Below are 16,351 nucleotides of genomic sequence, written 5' to 3'. Positions count from 1 at the left end.
ACCCCGCCCCGTAAAACTCCCAAAAAGTGTTGGGAAGCTGCCATTTTATTATCCTCGCATTAGCATTATTAGCATTAGCCCAGCGCAGAAACGCAGAGAGACTAACTTATGGCAACACAAAATAAAACATGGGAGCGGTGGAGATGAGGAGGTGTCGGCGTTCTGGCGATTTACTCAGAACGCTGGGAGTCCCAGCAGCTTCTACTGAAGCCATTCCCCAACTCCGGGGACTTCCGGCCGGGGACTTTGGGTGGCAGTATACGCCGTGAAGTGGTTTGCGGCCTGCCAGTAAACCCAAAGCAGAAGAAGAAGAAGTGACGTCAGCGGCTTCATTTGCCTAATCCTCCCCCAGGGACTTATTCCGGTTTGAACGCGATCTGTACTTAGTTCATGAGAACTCTTCTGATGAACCTTTGTGGGAAAAGTACTGCGGTGTGAATGCGCCTATTGTGGAACACCCTCTCAACAGCAACCCCCCCGGAAAAAAAATCTCTATTTCTATTCTGTTTCATTTGGTTTATTCAACAGCATCCAATAAACAAATTACAGAAAGTGAGGTCAAAATGCAGTAACAATTTAGTATCTTAATAAAGAAAAGTAAACTAAGGCTAACCAAGGCAGCAGGCATTATTCACTTCAAGTGTTTAGAAATGCATCTTCCTAATTCAACTAGTGTATTACCTGGCCAGGAGGGAACAAAAACATAATAATACATAAAATAAATTAGCTTTCAGTTTTGTCCATCACAGCAACAACAGGTGGGCCCCCCCACAGTGTGTGGGCTATTTTGTCACCTAGAACCACTGGTGTCTTTGACCCTGTCAAACAACTCTCCACAGAGAGCACATACTGTATGTTATTATGGACGCTGCTTTTGTACGACCACATGACATTTTCTTTACTATCTCAGAGTCTGGAAAAATGGTCGGCGCTAGCTTGTTACCACAGTCATTTGACCGGTATGATTGGGAGTGTTGCACTGTATGGTAAACACTGGTTATTTCTGCTGCTGTTACCTTGTCTGAGTGGCTATAATTTTTTGGTTTGAGTAGGAATGTCTCCATAGAGGGGGATGTCTCTTTTTGAGCGACACGTTTCTTGTGAGAATCGCATTTTTGGTGTCTTTTGACGTCGTATTCACCGCCATGTGCAATTGAAAAATTACTCTCGCCCTGCACTGGCTTCACCCACGGGTAAGTGTCTTCCCAGTCTTTGTTGTATGTGCATCTTCTTTTCTTCTTAGCTGCAGTTTCAGTTTCCTCCATTTTCCATAACCTGCTGCGTCGCCTGCATTATTGACTGACTTTCGTTGTTGTTGTTTGGCGGGGCGGGGTGTGTGAGTGAGTTACTCTCATTGGTTAACACTTGACCAGCACCCGCCGTGTGTTACAGTTTGATTGACAGCAAACACAGCCCCGTGATGATAGCCTTCCCTGCTTTCTCAACAGCCATTGTATAAATCTGATTTTAAGAAAAGCGTTTTAGCCAATCAAAATGAAATATGCGGGACATCGTCTCAATTTGCGGGACGCACCAAAAATCGTGAAAATGTTGTGCAGTCCCGCGGAAAGCGGGACATCTGGTCACCCTAGTTGTGTGATTACTTAAAAAACAATAATTTATATGAAGATTTTCAGTCTGGCTTTAGAACACATCATAGCACAGAGACAGCTCTGTTTAAAGTCACAAATGACCTTCTAATAGCCTCAGACAAAGGACTTGTCTCTATTCTTGTCTTGCTCGATTTGCATTTGATACTATCGACCATGACATCCTATTGCAAAGAGCTCTTAGTTGGCATAAAGGGAACTGCTTTAGGCTGGTTTAGGTCCTATCTATCTGAATGCTCTCAGTTTGTAGGTGTCAACAATGAATATTCCATGCAAACCAAAGTTAGCCATGGAGTGCCACAGGGCTCAGTGCTTGGACCTATTTTGTTCACACTATATATGCTTCCATCCATCCATCCATCTTCTCCCGCTTATCCGTGGTCGGGTCGCGGGGGTAGCAGTTCCAGCAGAGAGCCCCAAACTTTCTTTTCCCTGGCGACATCAACCAGCTCTGACTGGGGGATCCCAAGGCGCTCCCAGGCCAGTGAAGAGATATACATATATATATGCTTCCGTTATGCAATATTGTAAGGAATCATTCTGTACAATTTCATTGTTATGTGGATGATACTCAACTATATTTATCAATCAAGCCTGATGAAACTAATCATCAAAATAAAATTCAAGACTGCCTCAAGGACTTAAAAACGTGGATGACTTTAAACTTTTTGATGTTAAACACGGCCAAAACTGAAGTTATTGTACTCGGCCCAAAGAATCTACGAAACAAATTATCTAAAGATATACTAACTATGGATGGCATTAATTTGGCCTCCAGTGAGACTGTAAGGAATCTTGGTGTTATATTTGATCAGGATTTATCCTTTTTTAAACCAATATTTTTAGTGGCCCGAGCGGGCAAGTGGAGATTACGGTATGCTGGCCCGGGGTATCTAAATAGTGTTTCCGGGCCAGCGGGCCATTTATAATGTCGAGCCCTGCTCTTTCCCCGAAGCTGCGTAGTTTGGATTTTGGGGGGGGAAGGAGACGGCTGAGGTGGATACGATTGGTGGGATACAGTTGGGATGAAAACACACCAACATCTAGAGCAGCATAAAGCTCCAAAAGAATGATTAACAAGCTATATCTGCCAACCATCATTTAATATTACAGGAAGTTAGCCAATGGTGTTCCTATCCTTAATAGTACTGCTAATTGTGGCTTTAATCCCTACATGACAGGTACAGTATGTGTCTGCATGCGGCAAACAGAATTAGCACATCTTTGTCTTTGGCAGTCAGTGACACAAATTGTTTCACGGTCATGTAGATGTGGCAGAGGCTGTATGTGGAAGTGGGTCAGGACAGTAATTCCTTATGAGAGGAGGGAGCAGAATATCTGCCAAACATGTCACTCTCTGTTACACAGCAAAGAAAAGACTGAAGACTCTGAGGAGGAGAGCGGGGGGTATAGAGAAGACGGAAAGACAGAAACCAAAGAAAAGGGGAGAAGAAACTGGGAGTAAAGCAGGCCACAGAACGGGTAGGATATGATTAGAGTGAAAGGGGAAACAGACAGAGACCAGAAACAGAGGAAGAATCATAGCAAATGAATGATGGGTGATTGAGCTGTGATAACTTTGGGATTATTTGAGACATGTGCTGGGGAAAGGAGTTGGTAGATTGACAGCTGTGCTGACTGGACTGATTCTTTTGTCAGAGAAAGAGGAAGATAAAAGATTATGTTCAACCTGGGCTAAAACACACATACAAGCAAGGCAGAGTGTCATCATATCCAACTTTAAGAAAGATAGGGGCGAGAGCAGATACGAGGAGAGACAGATAGGTGTGTAGGTGTGTGTGTGTGTGTGTGTGTGTGTGTGTGTGTGTGTGTGTGTGTGTGTGTGTGTGTGTGTGTGTGTGTGTGTGTGTGTGTGTGTGTGTGTGTGTGTGTGTGTGTGTGTGTGTGTGTGTGTGTGTGTGTGTGTGTGTGTGTGTGTGTGTGTGTGTGTGTGTGTGTGTGTGTGTGTGTGTGTGTGTGTGTGTGTGTGTGTGTGTGTGTGTGTGTGTGTGTGTGTGTGTGTGTGTGTGTGTGTGTGTGTGTGTGCGTGTGTGTGTGTGCGTGTGTGTGTTTAACCGGTCAAAAGTTCCACACTTTACAGCAATAGGTGCCTAGGTAACAATAACATTATGTCTACACGTTGCGTAAACATTTTTGGCAAACTGTGTGCAGTTACAATCAGTTTGGTTCCGGATATAATGGTAACCTTTTCCAATATTCCTGTTGCCCATTAGTTAAACTAGCTTTTTATTTTAGGGTAAACAGTGAGATAATGAGAAACAAACTCCCTCTGGAGGGAACTAAGGGGTGTTGGCCTTTGCAGACTATTTACATGCACAAAAACCAAAACAACACACAACAAGGAAAGGGAATACCCTAAAAGCATAATAGGGCCTCTTTAAGATTATTATGCTCTTACATATGACATCATGCCTGCATGATGTGTGACTCCTGGTGTGGCCAGAATCAGTTAAAGAACTATTTAGCAGGACAGGGAGTTAAAACAAATTCCTCACCACTTGCTTTTCTATATCCACCCATTCATTTTGTCCTCTGTGGTGCACATTGGTTTTTGGTCCATTACTTTGAGGTTATACATGCCATAGCATTAAATCCAATTGTACTCCACAGAGGACATCATGGGTTTTTCAAACATATGACATATGTGGGGGTGTGGCTTTGAAAAAGATCATTTCATTGTATTTCAAAATGGCCTCCATCAACACAAGCACTATTTATAGAAAGAAAAAAGTTTGTAATTTTGTAATTTACCAGTGTTGTGAGTTCAATATTTTTAATTAATTATAGTAAGGGAACATCTTAGGAGTTAGTGAAGTGAGTTTTCCGAGCAGTGTAATAATTATTTGACCTAAAACTAAATGTTTTTATAAATGTCATATATATAGAGGACATGGGGATTTGCTAACTTCTTATTTCCCCCATTTTACACAACACAAATGGAGTCCACTATGGGCCAAAACTAACACGTAGCTTTCTGTAGGGTTCATGGCAGACGGATGCAGTGGGAAAACATACATCAAGTGCTTCAAGTGTCAGATGTATCTCTGCATTTCAATTACAAATGAGGGCTCAGTATTTGTTGCATTAAGTTGTTGTGCTCTAATGTTGTCTAAATGTACTTGTATGTTAATGTTGTTTGTATACTATGCTTCGCATTACTAACACCCGATGTCCTCTACAAAGGACACACAATAAAACAAAAATAAAAATATATGTTTTTAGTTAGTCATTATGTTTATACCACCCTAAAGACTTGTGTGATTAAAAAAAATAAAAAAAATAATAACTTTAATTTATATAGTGCCTTTCATCAACCCACGGTCGCTTAACAAAGAAACATATAAGGACAAAACATAAAACGGGGCAGAAATGGAAGTGTTACATTGTAGGGGGGAGAGTGAGTTAATGTTGGAAGGCTTTGTTGAACAGATGAGTTTTCAAGGTTGATTTGAAGATGTTCAGAGAAGGGGCGTTACTGATTTCAGTAGGGTTGAATCCAATACAACGCCAAGGTTGCGGACCTCAGGGGATGGTGAGAAGATGGAACCGTCGATGTTGAGGAGCAGATCTCCAACCTTCCCGAGCAGTGCTTTGGGGGCCACAACCATGAGCTCAGTTTTAATACTGTTAAGTTTGAGTAGATTGGTGGTCATCCAGGTTTTCATTTCGTGGAGGCAGTTGATTAGTGACTGAGGGGGGAGATGGGCAGAGGGTTTTGTGCTGATATACAGTTGGGTGTCGTCAGCGTAGGAGTGGAAACAGAGACCATGGCTGCGGATGATATCTGGGAGGCTGTGGCGCAGTGGATTAGTGCGTCGGTGTTCGGATCAGGGTAGCACAAGTTCAAACCCCACTGCAGTCAGCATGTCGTTGTGTCCCTGGGCAAGACACTTCACCCCAAATTGCTCCTGTGGGGATTGTCCACAGTATTGAGTGTGTAAGTTGCTTTGGATAAAAGCGTCTAACAAGTAACATGTAATGTAATGTAATATCACCAATCGGAAGGATGTATATTGTAAATAGAAGAGCACCGAGCCTTGGGGGACTCCATGATTGACAAGTTTCCTGTTGTTACAGGACATTGTAGATATGCAGGATCAACTGCAGTTATCTGTCCAAAACTCAATTAATCAGTGGTTCTGGGCACAGCCAGCGCAGAATGATGAATGTCCTGTCCAGCCATGGCCAGCAGACCCCCTGTCAGAGGAGGCTGATCAACCTCCAAACCCCTGGATACAGCTCAGTTTAACCAAATGCCCCTACTGTGTGACCATGACGACCGGGTGACTAGGACAGAAAGACTGTTAGGAGGACAGTATCTTCATTCCCTAAAGACCCTGCTTGACGTCACTCTTGAGATCCAAAGTAACAGCTTCAACCCTGCAGGCAGGAGGCAGGAAGGTTGGGTCCTGGGGAGGTCATCCAGCTCAATACAGAATAAAGAGCATATTCTTGATTTTAATGGAGCCAGCACGGTGATACAAAGTAGGTGTACAACCTCTTGGCTGTCCAGATATTCTAAGATCTTGTGGTCAGTCCATGCCAGGAACATCTCTTCGGCCCCTCCAGTCAGTGCCACCATTTCTCCAGCACCAACTTGATAGCCAGCAACTCCTACCTACTTCTACAAAATTCCTTAAAAGCCTGAGACATTTCCTGGTAAATAAAGCACACAAGTGAACCTTGTTGTCTTAAGACATTGACATTGAGAATGGGATATGTCAGTAAACACAGAACCCTGACAATATCCAGACTCAGTGAGCACAGCCTGGCTTTTGAGACAGGCCAATAAAAAAAACGCATGGCTCCCCATAGAGGAGCACTTCTGCCAGCTGTGCAAGGAACACAAAGAGGAAACAGAGCTGCTTTTCATATAAAATACACAAATCTCCAGCCATTGGATTTGAACACATAGACATCATGAAATACGAATCTTGTTGGGAAAGAATATAATAAGTTGCAGTTAACACACAACCACACCTATCATCGTATTTCAACACACAACCGCAACACAAGGACACATATTCAGTTATGTTCTTTTCATGATTTGAAATTACATTAAATTGTTAACACACTTTTGTAATGGTTTGCTGATCTACCCCCTTCTGCAATGTGCTTTGCCGAAACTGTGTTTTAATATGGCCATGCCAATAAAGTTTCTTTGAATATAAAAGAGAAGGGGGGCCCAGAGAGAAGTAGGGAAGAGTAAACATAGCTGATGGTAACTGGCTGATAAATGCCTGCATCTCTGTCCACAGCCATCTGATGCCAGATGGTCATTCATTTTGTATGGCAAGCTTCCAATCCAAGTGTTTGTTTACACTGGCCCAATGCCATCACATCAAAGCTTATAGTGATCAGATGGCGTTTTTATAGAGGATCCCAACGTTTGCAGTGTCTCCCAAAGTTTACTGTCAATAAACAGCTGCTGTAGGAGGTATGGATGCACATGCAAGTACTTAAGCCAAGCAACAACATGTCAGAAGTTGGCTGATTAGGATCCTGCAGTGTCATTCATATGTATTTTGGAGCTGCTCCAAAGTTTTTGATCGCACTGAGATGGCAGGAGTGATTATGAGGACATCCAAGGGGGATACAGAGTGGCTCATTGAAAATGCGATGTGATTTTTCCATTGAATTTTGGAATATTGCACAAGATGACAAAGTTATTATTATTATTATTATTATTGATATTTGTATAATTTGTTCATAAGGTTAATCTCCACATACTAACACACATATGATTTTTTTTGTTTTTGCAATCGCAGCACGTAAAAAGCTAACGGAATATACCAACTACATTACATGGTTGCACTACACCAGTGTTTCCCAACCGGGGGTACGCGTACCCCTAGTGGTACGTGGGTGGTCCCCAGCCGGGTACGTGAAAAGATTTTGAAAAGTAAAAAAAAAAAAAAAAAAAATGTGATTTTAGATTTTTTTTTATTCAAATGTTTACAGGAAAACTGTACCCAAATAATGAATAATGCATAATCTGTAATGTAACCAAAATTGGGGGTATTCAAATTAAGTAATAATTTGCTGGCTATATATTATTATTGGCGCAGCGTTCAGCTTCCCGCCGGACTGTCAGGTGTTACATCATCATCATCATTGTAGTGGCGCGCTGGTTTTCTTGCTAGCTAGCAAAATATCAACATCCTATCAAGTGAATGCGCTGGTGTTTATTGAGATCAACATTTCTGTTAACATAATCATTATGGATCAATGGCTGAGTCAAGCTGGTTCATCCAGAAACAACAGCACAGGTGATACTGCTGAATCAGGAGAACCCGTTCTCAAGAACATGAAAACAGAGAAGGTGAAGAATCGTCAGTTTGGTGAACATTATGTGCTCTCCGGGTTTACGGTCACAACTACAGAGCCACCGCAGCCAATGTGTTTCATCTGTGGCGACGTGCTTTCTAATAATAGCATGAAACCATCCCATTTACATCGGCACCTTAGTACTAGACATCCCGCCTGTGTGGGTAAGCCTGCAGAGTTTTTCCACCAAAAGCTGGCTGAATTTAAGGGAAGCCAAGAAAAACTAAAGAAAGCGACATCGGTCTCAACCAAGGCCTTGGTGTCGCTACTCGTTGCTAAATCGAAAAAGCCATTTACCATAGCCGAAGAGCTAATCTTGCCTGCTGCTATAATTCTCGCAGAAACTATGCTCGATAAGAAAGCAGCTGATGTCCTGAAGAAAGTGCCGTTGTCAAATAATACTGTGTGCCATCGGATCGACGACATGGGAATTGACATTATTGACCAAGTGGTGGAAAAATGTAAGGCGTCTGGTATGTTCGCTTTGCAGTTGGACGAATCAACGGATGTCAGTAGGGAAGCACAACTGATTGCGTTTGTGCGTTACAAAGACACTTTGGAGATAAACGAGCACATTCTGTTTTGCAAGAAACTCACGGGGAGAACTACCGGACAGGACGTTTTTAACGTTATTTACCATTTTTTCTCTCAACACAAGCTGGATTGGAAATCCTGCTCTCATGTGTGCACAGACGGCGCTGCGGCGATGACCGGCAGAGTAAATGGATTAATGGCCCACATAAAAAAGGTAAACCCTGACGTTACATGGACGCACTGCATGATTCACCGAGAAGCATTAGCTAGCAAGAGAATGAATCCAGAGTTGAACGATGTTTTGAATGATGCCGTAAAAGTGATCAACTTCATACAGTCCAGGCCTTTGAATCATAGACTGTTTCAGTCACTTTGTGAAGACGGTGGGTCAGAACATAAACAGCTCCTGCTTCACACTGACGTCCGCATGGTTATCCCGAGGGAAGACGTTACAGCGGCTGTTCGAGCTACGCAATGAAGTGAGGGCATTTCTGTCGGAGCACACACACCCACTTGTGGCTATGTTCGACGACGCTGACTGGGTAGCTCGGCTGGGATACCTCTCTGATATTTTCAGCAAACTCAACCAGCTGAATCTCTCTCTTCAAGGTAAAGACACAAATGTTCTTAGCTTGTATGACAAAGTGTGTGGATTCATGGAGAAGATCAAGCTCTGGCAGAGCAAATGTGAAAAAAGGGATACAAGTTGTTTCCTGCAGCTGAACGCATACATTGCTACTGGTGAATGTGACAGAGCTCCAATTGTGAAAATAGTACACACACATTTGTCCAAGCTCAAGAATGAGTTAAACTCCTACTTCCCTGATATTGACAACAAGTCATCCACACTGGACTGGGTGCGTAATCCATTTGTGACGTGCATTAACAGCAGCATTCCCGCCAGACTGCAAAAAGACCTCATAGATGTGTCCTCAGATAGAAACCTGAAGATGAGGTACTCAAGCAAGCACACCACTGACACAGTTCTGGTGTGGTGTGGAGAAGGAGCATCCTGAATTGGGGAAACATGCCCTGAATGAATTGTTGCCTTTTGGGTCCACATACCTGTGTGAGGTGACATTCTCCGCCATGACCCACATCAAGACTAAACACAGGAACAGACTCAACTTGGAGAATAACCTGGTCACAGCTGTTGCAACAATCTCCCCCAGACTCACAAAACTGATGAGGGAGAAACAGGCTCAAGTGTCACATTAATTGGTGAGTTACCTTACTTTTTTTTTTAAAGTCTTTAAACAATGGCTATCATAATGTATATGATTAGTTATGATTGAATATGATTTAAGTGTCACATTAATTGTCGCATTGGGTCACAGACAAAAATATCCTCCTCTTCTCTATCTCTCCTCGTCACTTCTCTCCTTCTTCCACTCCCAGGTTTCACCTTAGCTACACACAGGGCCGTATCCAGGCCCCGCCCCCCGGCCCGGGTCTGATATGTGCTGCCACTGCACACACACACACACACACACACACACACACACACACACACACACACACACACACACACACACACCACACACACACACACACACACACACACACACACACACACACACACACACACACACTTGATTATTACGGTATATGGTTATTATATCCCTCTCACATTTTTCTCATCTTTTTATATTCAGATCTAATTCTATATTTCTTTCTTTCTTTCTGCTATTACCCTGCCCATACCTATACCCCCGTCCCCCATGCTGCTATGACACCCACATTTACCCAAGGGGATCAATAAAGGAATATCTCATCTCATCATAACTTAATGTTACAATGGGAATGAAGTGATGATGTCAGACCTCAGAACTAAAGCTTTAATTCAATAAACTGCCAACCTGTGTGACCATGTGACTTTATCCAGGTCACACACACACACACACACACACACACACACACACACACACACACACACACACACACACACACACACACAGCCGGTCTGCCACAATATATAGACTATTAATATATCCTGGGGATCACCACGATTGATTGCGTAGTTGGGGGTACTTTAGGTTGGCTTGAAATGCTTTGGGGGTACAGTACACAAAAAAGGTTGGGAACCACTGCACTACACCACTGCTAAGCTGAAGGTGAACCTGTGTTCAGCTTGATGACATTTAGCAGTCTCCTTTAGTCACTTTTGTATGACACATTGAAGCTTCTGAATTCTACCAGTGAGCTATTTCCTGACATATTTCATGTCGTAGAACAAAGTGTGACATTTTCTTCAGCTTGTGTATGCCACATGTCACGTTTTTTTACCTGTCTGGCTGGTCCTGCAACGTACACTCCGAAGCGACATATATATTGAATTTTGTCTGACTGCGTTCCGGCCAATAGATGGCACTGTTTACAATCGTGACAAATTAAAACTACTGTACCACCGAAGAAGAAAAAAGTCATGGCAACTGGGAGGATGCAAACTTTCCAGGATGTTGTGGGATGAATCGACACAGCATGGGCTTCAGTGACGACCGACAACATCCTGTCGGGATTCAGAAAGGTCTAGTCGGAGCTGATTCTGCTGGAGAGTCTGAGCACAGCCCGGAGCAGGACATGCTGCTTCATCGACAGCTCTGTGTCGTTGTGAAACACTTCCTCCTCTGTGTCGCTGTTACGGCCCGTCCACACAGCGGCGTGCGTTGAAGCTTGCCGGCGGGCGTGTCTGAAACTCGACCAACAACCAATCACATGAATCTCCCGCCCCTGACACACAAGCAGCGGTTTGATTGGCTCGAGCTTGTACTGGCATATGATTCGATTGGCTGACGCTTCTGCTGAGGCTTCAAAAGTTGAACATTGCTCAACTTTTGCAGCGAGCCACGCCAGCAACGCTCCGCGTCGCTTCCCACAATGCAGTTTGGCCAAAAGAGACGTCACCCCATTCAAAGTGAATGGTGAAGCGCCAACGAACGCCGCTGTGTGGACGGGCCGTTACACTTGCACCAGAGTTGGCGGAAGTGTTTAACAGCGACACAGAGGATGAAGAATTCAGTGGATAAATGCGACATTTCTCTTAACGACACGTTTTTTGATAAGAGCGACTTGTGCGACTTTAGTCCGGAAAATATGGTATCTTATTTCAGTCGTCCAGAATTTCCCAAATTGGGATCAATAAAGTACTTATCTATCTATTAATCTATAAAGCGAAAAATTGTTTTGAAAAAACTTCGAGTTTGAAATTAGGAAACTAATTTCCAGGTTTTAGCACTTATTCCTTCTCCACTTTATTAGTTTCTATTCAGCTATCGCACCAAACGCTGGTGAGCTTGTGCATGAAGAGGTCAGTTTTGAGGTGATTACTGTTGTGACTTTCATTCTTAGATAGTTGGAGGCTATTTGGGGGCAGTTTCATCTTGTGTTGTGCCACCTTGTAATGGTTTGTTGCAATAATCTTTTCAGAAGAATTTTGCTTCGTAATATGTGTTTTTACAAACCTTTTATTCAAATAACTCCTCCATTGAGCTTAAACACAAGTGTATTACACAAAATACTTACATCAACAGTTGCTAGAATTAGAAACTGGATTGTTTTACACAACAGCCTTAATCAATGAAAACACTGACTAGAATAATTTTGGCATGTTCTTTTTAGATAACAGATTTTTTTTCAGGAAGTCTGAGGTTTTTTTAACAGCAGTTTCTTTTGAGTTTCTTCACTTGGTCGAATAAATACAATCAACAGTAAATCCTAAAGTATGAAAACATCAGCATTATTACATTACTCCTTATACATGGAACAGTATTACCGGTATATCTTACTACAGCTACGACTCAAAGCCTTTAAGGTTAAGGAGCCTGCTGTTTCTAGAGCTTCTGGGATGAGATGCTCTGGTCTCACAACAGGCCTTCTGGGCGGGGTTCAATCAGACAGATGTTTACTGTAATGACACTAATCCAATGCACCTATTATCCATGCACCGGCTGAAGCGGCCGAGTCAAATCAACCATTGTCTATTTAAGGAAAGTCTTCGATCGCTCCCTCCAGGCTGATGGCTCCCCTACGTTACACCCCCTGCTCTGTCTCCTCCAAGATTACAGTGAGCCTGCAGGGGCAGCACTATATTGTATTAACACACATCATGAGCATGGTAATGGAAACACTATGTTGTGGCTGGCTCTCTAGCATCCCCCACTGACAGATGATAGTTAGTACTTCTTATAGTGTTCAAAATGTATATGCATTATTCAGATGTTAAATACAGCAAAAATTACTGTTTTTTTCACCTGACATTTTTAATCTTTGATGGATATGTCACGATGAGGGTTTCATATTCTAATACATTAATCGGATTTATGTTATCATCAACACAGAGGAATGTGAGTGTGTGTGCCCACATGTTTTTGTCTGTGAACATGCATATATATTGATGCACAATGTTACCAGGCTATCTTTTTTTAAATATACAGTATTGTGAATATGAATGTCTGCATGCAGTTATTTTCCCTACACTTCTGCTTTTAGAGCCATCTACTAATACATGTATTATTTAATCCAATACTGTAGTGTAAAGAAAGGATATTTTGATTAAGAAGGCTTTTCTACTATAAGTATTGTCATGCAAATAATATTGTATATCCAATAACATGGGTTAACAAAAACAAAAATGATCTTTTCCTCTGATAAAACAAGGGACCTGACCAACCAGCATTCTGAAAATATGTGGGCCTTTTGATATAGAATCAGACATTAAAATGTTGTGGGAATTAATGTTACAGATTAACAATTTTATTATGATGAATGTGCTCTCAACTACACACCTAAAAAGTGTGATGATGCAAATCCGTGCCAGACAAGCAAAGCTCCATGCCATAAATGTGGCTAAAGAAACATTCATGTTTCCAAACAGAGCATTGATATTGGATACTGAGTTTAATTGTATTAACAGCATTTGCTAATTTTGATTATTAGGTCATTTTGCAACACATGCAAGGGTTGTTCTGCTTAGGGGGGGAGAAAACCCAACAGAGACAGTGATAGCCAGCAGGACAAGAGACATGAGCCTCATCTCAATACCCCTCCTCGACTCCTCCTTTTCCTCACTCGCGTCCCTTCCTTGCGTCTTAGCTCCGCCTCCGTAAGATGCGAGCGAGAGACACGAGGACAGAGGAGTCCTCAGGTATTAATTGGGACGTCCTCGTTCACTCAAACGTCACTTTTAAACGACGTCTGTTAATGATGACATGTGCACAGCTGTTTCCCCGCGTCTGCGCGCCTGTCGGGGAGGGTCGCCGGTCATCCCGGTGTCAAGCAGACGTGCGCGAGATTCCTCCGAAATTAGCCGTTTGTAATTTCTCAAATGGTCACGTCCTGGACTCCTCGGTCCTCCGGCAGCGACGCCGGAAATGGATGTTGGCGCGCCGCCTCGAAGGAAAACAAATGTCTCTAAAGGCTCGTCGAGGATCGATTATCGCGGAGGCTGTCTGGAAGAGCAGTAACCGAGGATACACTGATTGAGAGGAGAGAGGAGTCTCTCTGGAGGAGCTATAACCGAGGGTACACTGATGTATCCTCCGGAGTCGATTTCAGGCTACAGAGACCGGGTGTAAATTAAATTAAATTGTATTCGCAACAGGCTATAGTTGCGAGATAGTAGGATGTAAACAGGTATAAGTCTAAGTGTAATTAAAATACATTAAACTGTAAAGATAAGCATTAACAGTTAATAGACACATATCAACAGTAGAAAATATAATATTTTCACTGAAAAGAGTAAAGACTAATGAGGTGCAGTACACAATTAATAGCATCAAAATTAATCAGTGTACCAAAAACTAATATTGTCATCTCACTCCAAGCTGAACTCCAAAGTTGCCAGCCCTGGACTATATGTAGGCCTATGTGGTCTATAACAGAGAAATACAAAATTACAAGTATAATGAGAATCAGTTACTTACATCAGCAAACAATAAGCATAACTTTCTCTGCAATGGAACATATTCTCCAAGGCTAATTAACTGTTCAACAGGCAGGTTGTAATAAAACCATGACATGTTATGTACTGCACAAATAGCGCATTGACAAACAATACAACAGGTTATTATGTCATCCAAACATTAGATTGCAAACATTGTCAAACATAGCTCGACTTATCCACACGCAGCTTATGCAAATGAAGCACAGCTCTGCAAACTGTTCCCGTTGTGATTATAATGTATTTTAGATGCTCAAATACCCATCACACTTTCTGCCCTTTACCATTTGTTTACTCACTAAACGCATCTACCTTGTATGTTAGGCTATTTCTTTTTTAAATACAACTGCTTTAATTGTAACATGATGTTTACAGTGTAAACAGCTGCATGTTTTCAGTGCAGAAAACAGTACAGTGTGTATAATATATATCACTCACTTACGTGAGGCCTACATTACACACTTCAATTGTATCCTTTATTAGATATCTACAAATAAACAGTTGATATTTCTTGTGAAAGCAAATAGTGCTTCATATCATAACATATACAAGGAATGTAGCCTGATATATATGATATGCTTTAAGAGCTGTATTTATGTGTTGTGGAGTGTATATTTGTCTGTTGGTATTGCATATGCAGCCAGCAGAGGGCACTGCTGGACTAACAGTCAATATCATTGCCAGCAGTGTGTGTGTGTGTGTGTGTGTGTGTGTGTGGTGTGTGTGTGTGTGGTGTGTGTGTGTGTGTGTGTGTGTGTGTGGTGTGTGTGTGTGTGTGTGTGTGTGTGTGTGTGTGGTGTGTGTGTGTGTGTGTGTGTGTGTGTGTGTGTGTGTGGTGTTGTGTGTGTGTGTGTGTGTGTGTGTGTGTGTGTGTGTGGTGTGTGTGTGTGTGTGTGTGTGTGTGTGTGTGTGTGTGTGTGTGTGTGTGTGTGTGTGTGTGTGTGTGTTGATGTCCCAGGCAGGTGAGTAGCTTATCTGACATGTACATGGTCAAAAAGTGGTACTTTCTAGCCTGCAAGCTCCCTGTTTGAACGATTGACTATTACTTCGCAATATAGCTTCACATTGATTATGCGCTTAACCTCTTTTGAGATGGAATTTTTCTGATCATTTTCCTATGAGGAGTTAGCAAAACTGTGCTTAAAATGCACATTCTTCAATATGGCCGACTTCCTGGGGGTGGGGCTAATGAAAGCCATTTTGAAATATGTTTGCAATCATAAGAGCAATGTGTGTACAGCGTTTCGTGAATATCAGAAAAACAGTATGTGAGTAGTTTGGAGTAATTGTTGACATGTAAATCGTCAAATTGTATATTCTCTGTTAGCTTACGACCTCCCCAATTGATCCATCAAGCATTTTGTTCGCAATTTAGCATCACATTGGATAGGGGCTGAACTTATCCTGGATTGGAATTTTTCCGATAATTTCCCTAGGAGGAGTTGGCAAAAACTATGCTTAAAATGCATGAAAAACGCACATTCTTCAAAATGGCCGACTTTCTGGGGGGGGGGGCTAATGGAAGCCAATTTGAAATATGTCAGCTATTCCATACGGAATGTCTGTGCCAAAATTCGTTGTTTTTTACATTCTCGAAAGAGTTGTGGGCTGTGACGTTTGTTCCAAGTTTTGCATCCGAAGCTCATTTTAGCAAATGTGTGACATTTAAATCGTCAAAAATGGTACATTCTCCGTTAGCTTACAAGCTCCCCATTTGAGCAGTCGACTATTCCTTCACAATTTAGCATCACATTGAAAATGGGCTGAACTGATAAAAGCGTAAGCTAAATGCAATGTAATGTAACTTGTAATAGAGAACCGCAGTGACGCGTCCCCAAACCTGGGAGTAAGTTAGCATTTTTACCACTTCCGGTTCCTTCAACAAAAAGCAATGCAATTTCTCCATAGGATTTTGGAAAAT

The sequence above is a fragment of the Gymnodraco acuticeps genome, unplaced genomic scaffold (genome assembly GCF_902827175.1).
Source record: "Gymnodraco acuticeps unplaced genomic scaffold, fGymAcu1.1, whole genome shotgun sequence".
NCBI classification, from domain to species: domain Eukaryota; kingdom Metazoa; phylum Chordata; class Actinopteri; order Perciformes; family Bathydraconidae; genus Gymnodraco; species Gymnodraco acuticeps.
The sequence above is the reverse complement of the archived record's forward strand: the minus strand, read 5'-3'. Positions refer to the sequence as shown.